We start from the raw sequence: 13,931 nt of genomic DNA on the forward strand, positions 1-13,931 counted from the left end.
GTACGGTCAGCAGAAAACTCCTCCAGGTCCTCAGGTCTGATCTTGCACTTCCTTAAAGCATTCTTTATCTGATCCTTATAGCACTTCTTCAGACTTCCAGCTGAGCATTGACCATGATGTAGCTGGCCGTATAACACTCTGTGGGGTAGCCGACAAGGGGGCATCCTTATCATGTGCCCCAGCCACTGCAGCTGATGCTGGGTGATCATGGCCTTAATACTCCTGCAGTTGGTCTTTACAAGTATTTCAATGTGAGGCACCCGCTCACACCAGGTAATTCCCAGGATGCGCTGGAGGCAGCTTATGTGGAAGCACTCCAAGGACTTGATGTGACAGCTCTAGGTTACCCAAGATTCACAGCTATAGAGAAGGGTGGTGACACAAACCACTTAGTCTCCAAGTACCCCAATACCTCATCCTTAATAATAGACTCCAACACTTCCCCAACTACTGAGGTTAGGCTAACTGGCTTGTAATTTCCTTTCTAAGTCAAAAATCATTGCAGTGACATTGAATGAGATGTTGCTGTAGTGACACCATTCAGCCAGGTGTTCAATCTCCCTTCATATGCTGATTCATCACCACCTTTGATTCACCACATTGGTGCAAGACTTTTACAGCTCGGGGCATAGGAGTTCAGTGTTTAGTTCCAACGTCCTCTGTAAGGAGTCTGTACATCCTCCCCATGGAATGCATGGGTTTGTGGGTGCTTTGGTGTCCTCACACAGTCCATAGACGTACTGGTTAGCAGGTTAATTAGTCATTATGAATTGTCCTGTGATTAGGCTCAGGTTAAATCAGGGGTTATTGGGCAGAGCAGCTTGAGGGACCAGAAAGGCCTATTCCACACTGAATCTCAATAAAAATTAAAAAAAAAATCAAAATCAGCCAACAACAGAGGCAAACAAATATAGCATTGGAGCTGTGGTTAGCCTCACAGTCATAACTATAAAGCGAGTCAAGCCGGGGGCTAAGCACACAGAATTGCAGTGCACCTGTGCTGAGGGAGATTATGGAAGAAATATTATGCCAACCCAAACTGAGTGGGGTTGGCAAGTGAGGAAATTAAGGATCCAGTTGCACAAAAGGGTATTGAGGCCTAGGTCTTCAGGGTAATTGATATTGATTAGTTTTGAGGGGATGATAGCATTGAATGCTGAGCAGTATTCAATGCAGAGCATCCTGTTGTATGCATCTTCTCTGTCTAGATGAGTGAAGAGCCAAAGAAATGGCATCCACTGTTGACTTGTTGTTCCAGTCGGCAAATAGGAATGGATCCAAATCACATCTCAGGCAGGAGTTGATATGTTAAAACCGCACCAGCCTCTCAAAGTACTTCATCACAGTGGACGTGCTACTGGACAATAGTCATTGAGGCAGATTATGATATTCTTCTTAGACACTGGTATAATTGAAGCCTACTTGAAGCAGATGGGTACCTCAGACTGCTGAATTGAGAGGTTAGAGATATTGGTGAACACTTCTTCCAATTGATCAGCAGAAATGGAAGCCATGTGCCCATTGTATCTGTAGAAAAGATTCCCAAACTCCAACAGAAAATGAGCTCTGAATCCAATATTTATAAAATCAATCTCCTGAAATATTGCCTGCTTATGTTTAAAAATGACACATTTATATTCCCCACAACCTGATGACACAGGATGAAGAAAGCACTTACCTTGTATAATTTTTAATGTAGATATAAAGTAGCAAAGGGAATATGAAAGATTGCATTCCTTTAAAATCGAATCCCCTGAAGTCATTCTTTTGCTCGCTCTGGAATTCAGAATTAAAACAAATAAGATTTTTTTTTATCATTTTGTTCTTTTCCTTTTTACCAGTTGCAAAAGTTTATTGCTTTTCATAACTTGATTCTTATATGCAGTAATGAAGTTATGAAGTTATAGAGTTCCAGAGTTATAGAGCTAAACAGCACAGAAACAAACTGTGGGTCCAACTCGTCCGTGCCAACCAAATTACTGACTTAAGTTAGTCCAATTTCCCCAGATTTGGTCCATGTGCAGTTTAACCTTCCCTATTCAATGTACCTGTCCATATTCAATGTACCTGTCCAAATGTGTCTTTTGAATGTGTTTATTTTAATGCTGCAATTGTAGTCACCTCTGCTACTTTCTCTGGCCACAAGACCATAAGACCACAAGTATAAGAGCAGAATTAGGCCACTTGGCTCATTGAGTCTGCTACACCATTCTCTGGTAGATTATTAATTATCCCACTCAACCTCTTCTCCTGCATTCTCCCTTTAACCTTAAATGCTCTTACTCATCAAAAGACTGATCAACTTCCACCTTAACTCCGCTCAATGCCATAGTATTGTGGTGATGAATTCCAAAGATTTACCACCCTCTGGCTAAAGAAATTCCTCCTCACCAGTGTTATAAATCAATGTCCCTGTATTCTGAGGCTAGACTCTGCCACCAGAGGTAACATTCTCTCCACATGCACTCTGTTGAGGCCTTTCAATATTCAATAGGCTTCAGTGAGATACCCCCTCACTTTTCTAAGCACCGGGAAGTATAGGCCTAGTGTCATCAAATGCTCCTCAAATGCTAACCCGTTCATTCTTGTGATCATTCTCATGAGCCTTCCTTGGACCCTCTCCAATGCCACCACATCCCTTCTTGGATAAGGGTCCCAAAACTAGTCACAATACTCCAAGTGCAGTCTGACCAATGCTTAATAAAGCTGCAGCATAACATCCTTGCTTTTATATTACAGTGCTCTTTAAATGAATGCTAGCATTGTATTTGCCCTCCTTATTACTAACTCAACCTGTAAATTAACTTTTAGGGGAATCCTGCACTAGAACTCTCAATTATGAGTTTGCTATCTCATTTTGAAAATAGTCAATGCCTTTATTCTTTTTACCAAAGTGCATGACCATACATTTCCCTGCACTGCATTCCAGCTGTTAGTTATTTGCTCTTCTCCTAATCTGTCCAACTCCTTCTGCAGACTCTTTGTTTTCTTGACATAAGCTGCCTCTCCACTTGTTATGGTATCATCTGCAAACTTGGCCACAAAACCATCAATTCCATCATCCAGATAGTTGACATACTGTATAATATGAAAAGAAGCAGTCCTAACACCAGCCTCTGCATAACACCACTAATCACTGGGAGACAATCAGAAAAGGCCCCGTTTATTCCTTCTTTTTGCATCCCAGCAGTCAGCCAATCTTCTATCCGTGGGGTTAATTTAGCAGCCTCATATTCAGCACCTTGTCAAAGGCCTTCAGAAAATCCAAGTACACAACCACTGATTCTCCTTTTTTCATCCTGCCTGTTATTTCCTGAAAGAATTCCATTCGATTTGTCATGCAAAATTTTCCTTTTAGGAAACCATGTTGACTTTGGCTTATTTTATTATGTACCTCCAAGTACCCCGAAACCTATACCTAATAATGGACTCCAACATCTTTCCACCCACTGATGTCAGGCTAACCGCTTTATTCTTTCCTGCCTTTTATCCCTCCCTCCTTAAAGAGTGGAGTAAAATTTGCACTTTTCCAGTCCTCCAGAACCATTCCGAAATCTAGTGATTCTTGAAAGATCATTATTAATGCCTCCACAATCCCAACAGCTACCTCTTTCAGAAATCTGAGGTGTAGTCTTCCAATAGTACTTAAATTTCTGGCATATTGCTGGTGTTTTCCACAGTGACAACTGATGCAAATAACTATTGGGTTTGTCTGCTATTTCTTTACCCACATTTCTACTCTCCAGTGGCACTTTCTAACAGTCCAATATGCAATCTCATCTTTCATTTACTCTTAATATATCTGAAAAAAACTGTTGGCATCTTCTTTTACATTGTTATCTAGCTTACCTTCATATTTCATCTTTACTTATTACATTTTTAGTTTCCTTTTGTTGGTTTTCGAAAGTTTCCCAATAATCTAGCTACTCACTATGATTTTGCAATATTATATACCCTCACTTTTGCTTTTATGCTGTCTTTGACTTTCCTTGAAAACCAGGTTTGCCTCACCCTCCTATTAGAATTCTTCTTCTTCTTTGGAATAAACCTATCCAATTCCTTCTGAATTGCTTTCAGAAACTCCAGCCACTGCATTTCTGGTGTTATCTCTGCTAGAGTCCCTTTCCAGTCACCTTTGGCCAGCTCCTCTCACATGCCTCTATAATTCCCTTTACTCCACTGTAATACTGTTACATCTGATTTTAGCTTCTCCATCTCAGACTGCAAGGTGAATTCTGTCATTTATGATTGCTGCCTCCTAAGTTTTGCTTCACCTTAAGCTTCCTAATCAGATCAGGTTCACGACAGCACGTTCAATCCAGAATTACCTTTTCCCTGGTGGGCTCAATCACACGCTGCTCTAAAAAGCCTTCTCAAAAGTTTTTTTCACAAATTCTTTCTTTAGCGATCGAGCACAAACCTGATTTTTTCAATCCAGCTGAATATTGAAATCCTCCATGACAATCATAACATGTCCCTTTTTTATGCTGCTTTTCTTTCTCACATTGCAATTTGTACCTCACATCCTGGCTACTGTTCAGAGGCCTGGTTATACTTCCCATCAGGATTTCTTTTTTTACCCTTGCAGTTTCTTAACTCTGCCCACAAGAATTTAATACCTTCTGACCCTATGTCTCTTTTCCCTAGGATTTGATTTCACTTTTTACAATAGAGCCTTCGCTTCCCCTCTGCCCACCTGCCTGTCCTTCTGATACAATATGTATCCTTGGGTGTTAAGCTCCCAACTATGATTGTCTTTCAGCAATGACTCAATAATGCCTGCACTATCATGGCATCTCACACAATATTCTCATCACCCTCTGCATGAAAAGTATGCTCCTTGTGGTGGTGAATATATGGAATTATCTGCCAGAAGAGGGGATAGAGGTGGCTGCAACTGTAGCATTTTGATATTTTAAATCTTTCCCCCTGTGCCTAAAAGAACCCTTAAATTTTAGGCTCCTCTATCCTTGGAAAAGACTATGACCCAGTTTATCCAGTCACTCCTGATAACTCAGGCTTGGTATCAAGAGTTGAGAAGGACAGCATCAATAGCACAGGTCCTCAGGCAGAGCTTGAAGACCATTCCTTCTTCCGGGGAATGGATTGTTGCCTCTTCACAGACTGATGGACTGATGTCAGAGCTTTTGCCATGCAGATGATGCTTCTGCCAAATGCCTGGAGTGCCTTTCAGATGATGATAGAGGCTCTGATGTAACTATTCAGGGTCCTGGTCTGCAGCCTCCCACAAGGGTGATTTCTTCCTTCTACTCAGGTTGTGCAGCCTGGAGCAAACTGCTACAAAATTTCAACAAAAAAAAAACAGATATTCTTTAAAACAGATCGAAAGGGTGTAGGCTGAAGCTTAAGTACACCTACCCCTCTTACTTATACAACAACATATTTGGCGTCAATCATCACATCAAAACAAAAATTTCATAATCTTTTCACACAAAATCCAATTCCAAGTATCATTTATTTACATTACTCCCATTCATTTTAAATCATGTATTTTATATTTGTTCATAAATCAAAGTGTTGAGTATAAGAGTTGGAGTGTTATGGTGAGGTTGTATAAGGCATTGGTGAGGCCGAATTTGGAGTATTGTGTACAGTTTTGGTCACCAAATTACAGTAAGATATTAATAAGGTTGAAAGAGTGCAGAGAATGTTTACAAGGATGTTGCTGGGACTTGAGAAACTGAAGGTTGAATAGGTTAGTACTTTATTCCCTGGAGCGTAGAAGAATGAGGGGAGATTTGATAGAGGAATATAAAATTATGATGGGTATAGATAGAGTGAATGCAAGCAGGCTTTTTCCACTGAGGCTAGGAGATCAAAAAAACCAGAGGACATGGGTTAAGGGTGAAGGGGGAAAAGTTTAAAGGGAACACAGAGAATGTTGGGAGTGTGGAATGAGCCGCCAGATGAAGTGGTAAATGCAGATTCACTTTTAACATTTAAGAAAAACTTGGACAGGTACATGGATGAGAGGTGTATGGAGGAATATGCTCCAGATGCAGGTCAGTGGGACTAGGCAGAAAAATGCTTCAGCACAGCTAAGAAAGGCCAAAAGGCCTGTTTCTGTGCTGTCATGTTATATCGTTCTATGGTTCATTAAGCTATTTTTAAATAATTTTTTAAACTTGTTAGGTGTGGTCCTCAGCTTTTTCTCCTCTCTCTACCCTACACCATTCCCCACACAAAGCCCATTCCTGTAGATGTAGGGCAATCCTATACTTCGTTCAGGTGCATTTTGTAAAACCAGGTTGATCTGTTTCACAGAGCCATAAGGGACTACAGATTGTGGAATCAGGAACAGCAAGTAATCTGCTAGCAGACTTCAGCATCTGCTGGGTGTTGGTGGGAGGAAGAAATTGTTGTTATTTTGGGACCTACCCAAAACCTGATAATTTCTTTCCTCCCACAGATGCAGCTCGATCCACTGAGTTCCTCCAGCAGTTTGATTGATGATCAGTTGCAGATTTAGCTACTCAGTCTCCTACAAAGCAGGTTAACTTCACAAGGATTCTTACCACAATGTATCTCCCCATCATAAAGCAGAGGCTGTCTGTAACTCATATATCCACCCTCCTGGATATTGACTTCCTGCTGATATATGGAAGGTATAAACAATCTGTAATGTACACTGCAAACATGTAAAACAGCAGGCAACGCAGATTTACCATGATGCCTGCAACAGAATAAAACAAGCAGAGATAATGAGATATCTGCACCTTTTTTTCAGCTAAAACCTAATTTAACCTCCTGTTGTGGTTTTATTTTATTCATCCTGTGACCAGCCAGAGAACTCAATTCATATCAAAACCTTAAAGTAATAAGAAAGAAATAAGTCCTTCTATCTGCTCCAATACTAATAGGATCATGGCTGCTCATTCATCTCGTGTCTGCTATTGCACGTACTTCCTAGATGTTCAAAGATATACTGATTATTGAGCATGAATATACTTGATGAATGAGCATTCATAGATAGATCTTTGAGGTTAAGAACTGTAAAGATTTACCATCCACCAAATTAAAAAAAACACTTCCTGATCTCATTCCCAAGCGGCCAATCCCATATCTGTTGATTCTGCCCAGTTCTTCCATCATCTCCAGCTCTTTAATATTTCTGTCAATGACCCACAGAATTTTCCCAACTCATTTCTTCCAATCTTCTCTAGGTAATATTGGATTTTAAGTGGTCTCTAATGAGACAACACTACGTCCAAAACCGTTATATCTTGCTTTAAATGAACAGGCTAATTTTTCAGTAGTCTCATCAAAGTTTAATAAAATAACTACGAGTCTTTCTTATCATTCAATCCTTTTGCAATAGAGGACTGAAGTCTATTATTTTCTGTTGTTAGCTGTATATGAATCAGTCATCATCTGATAGTTCATTCCAGTCTAAATCCCCTTTTTGATTTTTGATGCTGGATGCTGCCTTCCTGAGTCAGTGCCTCATGTAGATATTACCAATGGTGTGGAGGGATCTGCCTGTAATATATTGGACTGAGTCATCACTCTGCAGTTTCTCATCATCTTTTTCATTGGAATTGCAGTACCAGATCATGATGTAATTTGTCAGGAACTTGAAGTAGTGCATCTGTAAAGGTTTGTTAGAGTGTTTATTGACATTCTGAACCTTTTTAATCATCTAAAAAGGTAAAGACACTGGCACACCTTCCTTGTGATTGTCGAGAAGCCAACATTTCCCCCTGGACTTTTTGACAAGGGACAATCAAACAGAAATAGAACCATAGAACCATAGAAACTACAGCACAGAAACAGGCCTTTTGATCCTTCTTGGCTGTGCCAAACCATTTTCTGCCTAGTCCCACTGACCTGCACACGGACCATATCCTTCCATACACCTCCCATCCATGTATCTGTCCAATTTATTCTTAAATGTTAGAAAAGAACCCACATTTACTACCTCATCTGGCAGCTCATTCCATACTCCCACCACTCTCTGTATGAAGAAGCCCCCCCTAATGTTCATAGACATAGAATAGTACAGCACAGTACAGGCCCTTCGGCCCACAATGTTGTGCTGACCCTCAAACCCTGCCTCCCATATAAGCCCCCACCTTAGATTCCTCCATATACTTGTCTAGTAGTCTCTTAAACTTCACTAGTGTATCTGCCTCCACCACTGACTCAGGCAGTGCATTCCACGCACCAACCACTCTCTGAGTAAAAAACCTTCCTCTAATATCTCCCTTGAACTTCCCACCCCTTACCTTAAAGCTATGTCCTCTTGTATTGAACTTTAAACTTTTCCCCCCTCACCCTTAACTCATGTCCCCTGGTTTTTTTCTCCCCTTGCCTCAGTGGAAAAAGCCTGCTTGCATTCACTCTATCTATACCCATCATAATTTTATATACCTCTATCAAACCTCCCCTCATTCTTCTACGCTCCAGGGAATAAAGTCCTAACCTATTCAACCTTTCTCTGTAACTGAGTTTCTCAAGTCCTGGCAACATCCTTGTAAACATTCTCTGCACTCTTTCAACCTTATTTATATCCTTCCTGTAATTTGGTGACCAAAACTGAACACAATACTCCAGATTTGGCCTCACCAATGCCTTATACAACCTCATCATAACATTCCAGCTCTTATACTCAATACTTTGATTAATAAAGGCCGATGTACCAAAAGCTCTCTTTACAACCCTATCTACCTATGACGCCATTTTTAGGGAATTTTGTATCTGTATTCCCAGATCCCTCTGTTCTACTGCACTCCTCAGTGCCTTACCATTAACCCTGTATGTTCTACCTTGGTTTGTCCTTCCAACGTGCAATACCTCACACTTGTCTGTATTAAACTCCACCTGTCATTTTTCCAGCTGGTCTAAGTCCCTCTGCAGTCTCTGAAAACCTTCCTCACTGTCTACTACACCTTCAATCTTTGTATCATCAGCAAATTTGCTGATCCAATTTACCACATTATCATCCAGATCATTGATATAGATGACAAATAACAATATACCCAGCACTGATCTCTGTGGCACACCACTAGTCACAGGCCTCCACTCAGAGAAGCAATTCTCTACTACCACTCTTTGGCTTCTTCCATTGAGCCAATGTCTAATCCAATTTACCACCTCTCCATGTATACCTAGCGACTGAATTTTCCTAACTAACCTCCCATGCGGGAACTTGTCAAAGGCAAATAATTATGGTAAAATCTATTTCTGCTTGCAATGATCTGATCTAGGTTGACTAACAGATTGACCCCGAAGGACGTGTGAATTTACAGATTTCCAACCACCATTGACAAAGACACATTTTAGATCTGAACCATCCAGTGGACATTGGATCCAGAAGATGTCTAACCAGTACAGCAACACTGCATTATCAATGCAATAAGTATAACATTTGTAACACAACAAAAGACCTCAATGCAATTACAAAAATAGTTACAATGGGACAAGAAGAATGCTATCAAGATTAGTGACTTAAAACCCATTGAAAGAGTTTGGAATCAAATATAGTTTAAAAGGATGATGAAGAGCTGGAGCACTTTAAGGAGAGAATCCTAGATCATCAGACATAGACGGCTGAAGAAGTTACTTCAGAGATGGGATGAAAGGAGAGGAGTATAAAACAAACTGCTGGAGAAACTCAGAGGTCAAGCAGCATTGGTGGGGGAGAAAGAATTTTCAACACTTTGCATTGTGACCCTGCATTAGGACTGAAAGAAGTGGAGGAAGCACAAGTAGCCTGGGGAAAAGGGAAGGACTGCCTTCCTCCTCCTTTGGAAAAGACATATCTCCGCTCTGCCAACCTGCCACCTCAGAAGTGATGGTATTTCTTTGTTTGGATGTTGGTGCATGTGAGAGCATAAATGTGGAAACCCTGAATTTGTTGACAGTATTTTGCCAATTTTCAAGGAAGTTACCAGGAAAGTGGATGAAGGCAAGGCAGTGGATGTTGTCTACATAGGCTTTAGTAAGGCATTTGACAAGGTCTCTCCTGGGAGGTTGGTCAAGGAGGTTTAGTTGCTCAGCACTCAAGATGAGGTAGTAAATTGGATTGGACATTGGCTTTGTGGGAGAAGCCAGAAAATAGAAGTAGATGGTTTCCTCTCTGACAGGAGGCCTGTGACCACAGGGAATGGTGCTGGGTCCATTGTTGCTTGTCATCCAGATCAATGATTTCATAATAATGCGATTAACTAGATCAGCAAATTTGAAGATTACCACCAAGATCAGGGGTGTAGTGGACAGTGAGAAAGGCTATCATGGCTTGCAAAGTGATCTGTATTATCTGCAAAACTGGGATGAAAAATGGCAGATGGAATTTAATGCAGACAAGTGCAAGGTGTTGCACTTCAGTTGGATCAACCAGCGTAGGTCTTACATAGGGAATGGTAGGGCATTGAAGAATCTGGTAGAACAAAGAGATCTGGGAAAACAGGTCCACAAGTCATTGAAAGTGTTGACACAGATAGAAAGAACAGGTTGGAAAGAAAACTTTTATCATATTGGCCTTCATTAAACAAAGACTTGAGTATAGGAGATGGGATGTTATGTTGAAATGAGGACTAATTTGAAGTATTGTGTGCAGTTTTAGTCACCTACCTACATCAAAGATCTAAATAATGTGGACAGAGTACAGAGAAAATTTACAAGGATGTTGTTGGGTCTGGTGGACCCTGAGTTAAAGGGAAAAACTGAATAGGTTAGGAATTTATTCCTTAGAACATAGAAGATTGAAAGGAGATTTAGTAGATGTATACAAAATTATGAAGGGTATAGAGAGGTTCGATGCAAGCAGGCTTTTTCCACTGAGGTTGGGTGAGTCTACCACCAGAGGTCATGAGTTAAGGGAGAAAGGTGAAACGTTTAAGGGGAACATGAGGGGAAACTTCTTCACTCAGAGGGTCATGAGAGAGCGGAACTAGCTGCCAGCACAAGTGTTGCATGTGATCTCAATTTCAACATTTAAGCAAAGTTTGGATAGGTACAAGGATGGTAGGGGAATGGAGGTCTATGGTCCCTGTGCAGGTTGATGGGAATTTAAATGGTTTTGGCATGGACTAGATGGGCCAAAGAGCTTGTTTCTGTGCTGTACTTTTCTATGTGACTCCATGATGATTTTGGATGATGAATTCCTCTTGGAATCTATTATTAATTGTGAATTGGTGCATTACAGTCACATGTTCTAAGATTACAGTGTGAGACTTTGTGTGCATACCCTCAGATAAATCACACCATACATAAGTGCATCCAAAACAAAAGGAAAAGCAATATTAGAATATAGCATTATATGTACAGAGATAGTACAGTGTAGGTAGACAAATAAGGTGCATGGGCCATAACATGAGAGATTGTACCAGTGCCTAAGCAGAGTAGCGTCAGTTGCCTAAATGACTATCACCCAGTAGCACTCACATCAACGGTGATGAAATGCTTTGAGAGGTTGGTCATGGAGAGAATCAACTCTTGCCTTAGCAAGGACCTGGACCACTGCAATTTGCCTATCACCACAATAGGTCTATGGCAGATGCAATCCCAATGGTTCTTTTTGCATAGGGGAATTAAGGGTTATGGGGAAAAGGCAGGCAGGTGGGGATGAGTCTGTGGCCAAATCAGCCATGATCTTATTGAATGGCAGAGCAGGCTCGATGGGCCAGATGGCCTACTCCTGCTCCTATTTCTTATGTTCTTATGTTCATAGGTCTTAAGTCACCTGTACAAACACCTACGTCAGGATGCTGTTCTTTGATTATGGCTCAGCATTTAACACCATCATTCTCACAGTCCTGATCGATAAGCTACAGAACCTGGGCCCTGGTACCTCCCTCTGCAAATGGATCTTCGACTTCCTAACCGGAAGATCACAATCTGTGTGGATTGGTGATAATATCTCCTCCTCGCTGATGATCAACACTGGTGCTTCTCAGGGGTGTGTGCTTAGCCAACTACTCTACTCTCTATACCCATGATTGTGTGGCTAGGCATAGCTTGAATACCATCTATAAACTTGCTGATGATACAACCATTGCTGGTAGAGTCTCAGATGGAGATGAGAGGGTTTACAGGAGCGAGATATACCAGCTAATTAAGTGGTATCACAATAACAACCATCACTCAACGTCATTAAGACGAAAGACCTGATTGTGAACTTCAGGAATGGTAAGACGAGGGAACATGAACCAATCCTAAGAGAGAGATCAGAATTGGAGAGAGTGACCAATTTCAAATTCCTGGGGTCAAGATCTCCGAGGATCTAACGTGGTCCCAACATATCAATGCATCTATAAAGAAGGCAAGACAGCAGCTATATTTCATTAGGGTTTTGAAGAGATTTGATTTGTCAACTAGAACACTAAAAAACATCTGTAGATATATTATGGAGAGCATTCTGACAGGCTGCATCATTTGTATGAGCTGGGAGGGGTGGGTGCTACTGCACGGGATCAAAACAAGCTACAAAAAATTGTAAAATTAGTCAGCTACATCTTGAGTATTAGCCTCTGTAGTATCTAAGACATCTTCAAGGAGCAGTGCCTCAGGAAGAGGACATCCATTATTAAGATCCCCCATTACCAAGGGCATGCTTATCGTTACCATCAGGAAGGAGATACAGAAGCCTGAAGGCAAACACTCAGTGATTCAGGAACAGCTTTTTCTCCCCTGTCGTACGATTCTGAAATGGACTTTGAACCCATGAACACTATCTCACTTTTTTAAAAAATATATATTTTTTCTGATTTTGCACTATATTTAATCTAATTTATATATATATATACTTACTGTAATTGATTTACTTTTTTCTTTCTATATTATCATGTATTGCATTATACTACTGCTGCTAAGTTAAGAAATTTCATGACACATGATAATAAACCTGATTCTGATTGTCAGATCAAGTGTTCATTTTTATCAAAATAAGGACTCCATTTAAGTGATTGATAACAGTGAAATTGAATTAATCTACTATTCCTGCTGCCTCAGGAAAGCAGCAGCATAAGCAATGACCATTCCCCCCCCCAGTGATTCTCTCTTCTTCCACTTCCCATCAGGCTGAAGATACAAATGCCTGAAAAAATGTATCACCAGCCTCAATGACAGTTTACTGAAATAATTAAATAATCAGTTATTTTTTTCTTCAAATTATGCTTGTTCTTGTAAAAATTGTTTATGTTTTATTTACACTTTTCTTGTGAAAATCTCATATCACACGATTCAGGAACAGCTACTTGCCTCCGTCCATTTGGTTCAATAATCCTACAACAGTTCTTGAGTCTGGTCGTGCATGTTTCCCAGCTTTTGTATTTTCTACCTGATGGAAATGGGAGAAGAGAAATGACAGGGGTGGGCAAGGCTATTGATTAATATGGCATCTTTCCCAATTCACTGAGAAGTGTAACTGCAGTCAAGGGAGGGGAAATTTGCTTTAATGATGGATTGGGTCGTGTTCACAAATATCTGCAATTTCTTGTGCCTTGGGAAGAGAAGAGGCTGTACTAAGCTGTGATGCTTTTTCGATAGGAAGCTTTCTACAATGCATCCATAAAAATTGCAACCAGCTCCCTCCTATTAAAGTGTGGAATTCACTCAAACAGCCTGTGCCAAATTAGACTGGACAAGAAGCATTCTTCTCTGCTCTTCTCAGTAATGGAGAACACTTGGAGGGGATTATAATAAGTGTGCTCCGTTTCAAGGTCTGTCATGAGAAGAGATTATTCCAGGAACAAACAAAAAGATTCAAGTATGTTCTCAAAGCCTCCTGGGAATCCCTGACCCTTGACCACTTGATCACTGACTGTGCAGAAGGAGACTTGGAGTGGTACTGGGAACCCTGAGTTTATCGTTAGGAGCACATAGGACCAGAAATCGGCAGTTAAGGAATTTAAAAACTATATGTATTCAGAATTTCTGCCTCAGATAATTCTGCACAAATATTGAAAAGT

This window comes from Mobula hypostoma, chromosome 5, assembly GCF_963921235.1.
Source record: "Mobula hypostoma chromosome 5, sMobHyp1.1, whole genome shotgun sequence".
Lineage (NCBI taxonomy): Eukaryota > Metazoa > Chordata > Chondrichthyes > Myliobatiformes > Myliobatidae > Mobula > Mobula hypostoma.